Genomic DNA, 6,000 nt, shown 5'->3' with positions numbered 1-6,000 from the left:
GCAGGTTATAATTAAACAACAGAATGACTGTTCCAGCTACACCAGGTCTCCTTACTCCCAGGAAACACCAACACACAGGTTTTTAATCTTTATTTAACTAGGCAAGTCAGTTTAAGAACACATTCTTATTTTCAATGACAGCCTAAGAACAGTGGATTAACTGCCTTGTTCAGGGGCAGAACGACAGATTTTTACCTTGTCAGCTCGGGGATTCAATCTTGCAACCTTCCGGTTACTAGTCAAACGCTCTAACCACTAGGCTACCCTGCCGCCCCGAGTAGTCCATAAATACACACCAACACATGAAGTAAATCAGTACATGGATTAGATTGAGTGGGATGAAATGAAGGAGCATATACTAAATACATATAGTGTGAAATAAATATACATAAAATATATTGGATAATGTAAATACACATCAAATATATTGGATAATGTAAATATACATAAAAAATACAGTATAATATACATATACATAAAATATATAGTATAATATAAATATACATAAAAAATACAGTATAATATACATAAAATATATAGTATAATATAAATACACATAAAATATATAGTATAATATAAATATAGATAAAATATATAGTATAATAGAAATATACATACAACATATAGGACAATATAATTATACATAAAAGATAGTATAATATAAATATCCATAAAAAATATAGTATAATATAAATACACATACAATATATAGTATAATATAAATACACATACAATATATAGTATAATATAAATACACATACAATATATAGTATAATATAAATACACATACAATATATAGTATAATATAAATACACATAAAATATATAGTATAATATAAATACACATACAATATATAGTATAATATAAATACACATACAATATATAGTATAATATAAATATAGATACAACAGAGATGGTGGAAGGTAATTGGAGACCGTTCAATACAAATTGCATGGACTGGAAGGGTTAGGGTGTGGTTGAAGGGCTATTTTGTCCAGGGCGAGTTCGATACCAACACATACTACTGTCTTTCACCTAAATACGTCAAAGGAAACACTGGAAAGTGTTCAGAGTAATATGTCAGAGATTGTAGATGTCTTACAGGAAAGATCTTACAGGAAGTGTGTGTGTGTGGGTGTGTGTGTGTGTGTGCCTAAAGTATGTGTGTGTGTGTGTGTGTGTGTCTGTGTGTGTGTGTGTGTGTGTGTGTGTGTGTGTGTGTGTGTGTGTGTGTGTGTGTGTGTGTGTGTGTGTGTGTGTGTGTGTGTGTGTGTGTGTGTGTGTGTGTGTGTGTGTGTCTGTGTCTGTGTCTGTGTGTGTGTGTGTGCATATGAACAAACTTGTATGTGTTGAAGAAATGCATCAAACCTCTAATTCTGTCCATGTCTTTGTATCGTTGTCTCCTGTACGCTACAATAAGTTTGACCAACATTACCCTCTGTGTGTGAGACCTGACCAGGCCAAGGGGAAATCCAAGATGGAGGTGAGGGAGGAGGTGTTGCACATCCTGAATAAGGTGTGGACTAAACTGCAGAACCTCCCTCAGGCCAACTCACTGGAGCTGGGGGCGTTCTTCATCATCATCCTGTTCGTCGGTGAGTCTAGGCACATTCCACGTCCGTAGGCCTCAACCCTTAGAGACCTCTGGTAGATCTGAAGGAAGGAAATGCCTGTAAGCAATATGGTGGAATCTCCACTTAGCCAACCGCCTGTCAATGGAGGTCTTAATGTTTTTCATTATGTTGTTATTGGCCGGATTACCGACCGGGCCCCCGAGCCTCCAGAGGGGCCCCCATTGATTTTTTAAATGTCTGAGTCATTGATAGCATAGGAGCACGTCATAAAAGCCATGGCAACACAAGTCCACTTTAAAATGAATAAGCAGTCAGATCAGTGATCTCGGATCATTTCTATTTTAACTGGGTAAAACCACACGAGTTGAATTACAGTGATCACAGCAACACTAATGTAATCAGAAATCACATTTATCATGTGACATTTCAATCTGTTATTGGCAGAGCAACAAGTTAGTCTTTGTTTACCTAATATTGTCATGAAGCTAAATCTCTCTCTCTCCTCCCTTCCAGCTACATTCTTGTTTATTATTGTGCTGTCCTGCGTTCGCTGCTGTTGCTGTGGAAAGCTTAAATCCCGAGTCCAGCCCTTACAGTCTGTCTGAGGAGGAGACATTGGCCCTGTTACATTATATAGAACATTTAAGGCAGGGAGGAAACAGCAATCCCAGGGAAGAACTAGTCTTAGAATCACCTGGACAATGTAGCTTGGAGGGGACAGACAGACTGCTCTGCAACCAGCCTGAGGAATCTGTGTGTGTATAAAGACTGATGAGCAATGGCCGACTCATTAACACTACGTAGCAGTAGCTTTAAACAGACAATGACACTCTATAAACAGAGAACTGTGAACATTGCTTCTGTGCTGTTGTTTTGTCTGAGGACACAAACCACTCCGAGTTTTATCCTGCTTTCTCATGTGATTTGACCTGGAAGAGCCGATAGGTTTTATGTTGTGTGTTTTGTAGGTCTATAGAAGGAAACATTTTTTTTTTTTAACTCCCTCAGATTTCAATCTTGTTGTGTTTAACAAAGTTGTTTTAATGTCCAGAATGTAAAACCCATCTCTGTTCTCCTTCAAGATGACTCTATAGAAAATGTACTGAAGTTCCAAACTTGTTTTTGTGTGGCTGTTTTCCAGTGGAAAAGAAGGGACGGTCATATAGAGAGTGCTCTCTGCTGGTGCAATGAACACAATACATTTACGCAACTGGTATAATAAGTGTGGGGTGACCCACTATCAATGGCAATCCTGGAACAATTAGGGTTAAATGCCTTGGGCAAAGACAGGTTTTTCACCTTGTCCCCTCTGGGATTTGAACTAGTGACTACTGGCCCAGTGCTCTAACCTCTAGGCTGCCTGTCACAGCTGAAAAAAGTGTTGTACATTATTGATGCAGTATTGTAGAAATAGTAGTAATATCTTGTCACGAACGTTGTTGTAAGAATCGTACCAAAATGCAGCGTGGTTTGGGTTCATCATCATTTATTATGTGAACCGGCACAAAAACAATAAAGAGCAACGAAATGAACGTGTAGCTTTGTCGTGCTCAACGGCAACAATACAAAAACAAGATACCACAACCAACAGGTGGGAAAAGGCTGCCTAAATACGATCCCCAATCAGAGACAACGATAGACAGCTGCCTCTGATTGAGAACCATACCATGCCAACATAGAAATACAAAAACTAGAGTACCCACACTAGTCACACCCCGACCTAACCAAATTAGAGAATTAAAGGCTCTCTAAGTTCCAGGGCCTGACATATCTGTTGCCTTACAGATGGCAAATCGTGATTATCATTAGTTATACTGTTACTGTACCATCACCGATTCATTGTACATCAATCATTTGGAGTGAAACAACCTGTTTTGGGATTATATTCATCTGTAGTTGTCATTTGAGGAGCAACAAGTTTAGCTTTACTTAATGTTTAAGTGCAAATAAAATATAGTACATTAAAGAATTTAAAAAAATTTACATTGTGATTATTCTTGTTATTCATGCATTGTGTCAACAGCTAAAACCTTTGGAATGTAACACTGGCTGGGCTTATGTCATATCTAACTTTCCATCTATTAAACGACAAAGACTCCATCTTTATACTGACCCACCCTATCCCTGATACTTTCACTTCAGGTGCCAGTAACCGTGCCACTCAGCGGTGTAGTGTATTGTGCAGTAGAGCTTACCTTATCAGACCTTGTAGCACAGTCTCGGGCCTCACCTCCAATAGAGTCAATATTGTCGGTAAACATTAACCCAGCTGGACTTCTCTCTCTCCTACTGCGTCACATATTGAAAGCCCTCACAACAAGAGAACTAGTCACGATCACTGATTAGGCTTTTGGAATCGAGAGAGAAAAATCCAGTTGGAGTTGAGAGTGAGTAAATGAGCGTACCTCACAGGATACCAAGACTCTCACGCTAAAGAAGGTCTTCTAGAGGCTGAAGTGGAGTGTTTATTTGGAATACAGATGCAGGGTTGGACCAGCTATTGAGATACTAACAGAGGCCTATACATCCAGAACCCAAGTCTCACAGACTGTATTTACTGTCGCCATCGCTGAAAACATTGAGAGATGGCTCTGGAAAGGTGAGTCATTGATTGGAAACTTGTTGATTAACAGATTTACATTTATATTTAACATTTTAGTAATTTAGCAGACACTCTTATCCAGAGCAACTTATAAGTCAGTGCATTCATCTGAAGATACTGTGGCTAGGTGGGACAACTGCTTATCACAGTCGTAGTCGGTAAATTTTTCCTCAATAAAGTAATGGCCAGCAAAGTCAGAGCTAGTAAGACAGTAAGAAAGAAAAATAATGAACAGATCTGTAACATGAAGAAAAGGTGCCAGCAGGTTACAATGTGAAACAAACATCGGTGGAATTAAAGGAAAAAGGAAAAGTTGTGTATCTTTAAAACTGTCATTTGTTGTTCTATGAAAGAGCTGGTCAAACAAATCTGAAGAAATCTTCTAAATGGGCTTTTTCTGGATCATTTCAACTAAAAATACAACAAAACAACTTTGTACCCTACTTTACTTCCTGAACCCATCTGACCCCATCACTGACCCCATCACTGACCCCGTCCTCTGACCCCTTTCCTCTGACCCCATCACTGACCCCTTCTCTCTGACCCCTACCTCTGACTTTTCACTCCCACTGTAGTGTTCCAGACCCCCCTGACCCGGCAGGGTCACCAGAGGACTGGGTCCAGTGGGCTGTGCAGCGCCTGCAGATGGAGCCCTGGGCGTTGGGGGGCATTGTGGTCATAGGGCTGTTCCTGCTGATGATCCTGGCCCTGGTGGTCTTCGCTCTAATATATGGCTGTTGCTGCTCACCTGGAGGGGGGAAGAGGAGAATGAAGAAAGGGGTGCTTTAGAGAAGTGGGTCCCACTCTCCATGACTGTTCTACGGCCATTGAGATTTTCTGTACCCCCTTACGTCTACGATGACTTTTCCAAAAGAAAAGACTGTGCAAAAAAATCTTCCAGCCCCAAGCATTATTAATGGGACCATCATTTAAACAAACACTCTGAGGAATGTCTGAATTGGCAAATAATTCGATCCAAGTCAAGATAATAACGTTCATAAATTGATTTGCGTATTTGATTATGAAAATGTGCTGTTTGATTATCATTAAATGTTGAAACTTTAAATGAATCCTTTCAATAAAAAAACTATATGCATGCGCATATCATAAGCGATGCTGAAAGTGCCGTCGTCGTGTATAGCAGAGCCAGAATGAGTCACAAGATGGCGGGTGTGCCAGAATGGACTTGGAGATGGAGTCATTGAGGATGGAAAGAAGGAGCGGGCAGGAGGGGGAAAAAGGAAGAAAGTGGAACATATTAAGAGTAAATATAGAGTTCTGCAGAAGGAAATTGAACATGAATTAACTGCGGTGTCAGGTGCGGTAAAGAACACAGAGTCTGGGGACTGTGACATGCTTTCCTCTCTGGAGCAGGGCGCCTTTGAAAGGAGTGAAAACTGGTGTGGTGTTAAGTGTTGATGAGGGTCAACTGAAGTTGAAGATTCCCGGTGTCTGTGACGCCTGCCATTTGATGTGACGCAGACCCAGTGTAGAGCGTGGTGAAACATCAAAGACACTGTACTATTGATGCAGAGTTTTTACCAGATAAAGTCAAGTTAGGATGTGTCCGTTAGAGCTTTTGTCCCAAACCTATTACGGTGTTTTAGGTGTCAAGCTTATGGTCTTGTGGCAGCAGTGTAGGAGGGAGATTCCTAGATGTGATAAGTGTGCAGGAGGACATGAGACAAAGGAATGTGTAGTATCATTGGAAAAAGTTGTGTGTGTAAACTGTAGGGGTACACATGGTGCTGGAGATCAGATGTGTCCGGTGAGAGAAAGGCAGGTTGAGGTTACCAGGATCACAGTAGTGCAGAAGGTGTCCTG

At 40.3% G+C, this 6,000-nt stretch overlaps 1 long non-coding RNA gene across 1 annotated transcript in view; it reads left to right on the top strand.

Moving 5' to 3' along the window:
- The window catches only part of LOC121840705, a 6,252-nt gene extending 2,686 nt beyond the window's left edge, over nt 1–3,566 (top strand). Inside the window, exons 2-3 of the long non-coding RNA XR_006079836.1 lie at nt 1,421–1,595; nt 2,088–3,566. This is a non-coding gene — a long non-coding RNA (uncharacterized LOC121840705). The remainder of the gene's footprint in view (nt 1–1,420; nt 1,596–2,087) is intronic.
- The last annotated feature ends 2,434 nt before the right edge of the window (nt 3,567–6,000 follow it).

The sequence above is a fragment of the Oncorhynchus tshawytscha genome, linkage group LG24 (genome assembly GCF_018296145.1).
Source record: "Oncorhynchus tshawytscha isolate Ot180627B linkage group LG24, Otsh_v2.0, whole genome shotgun sequence".
Classification (NCBI taxonomy): Eukaryota; Metazoa; Chordata; class Actinopteri; order Salmoniformes; family Salmonidae; genus Oncorhynchus; species Oncorhynchus tshawytscha.
The sequence above is the reverse complement of the archived record's forward strand: the minus strand, read 5'-3'. Positions and strand labels throughout refer to the sequence as shown.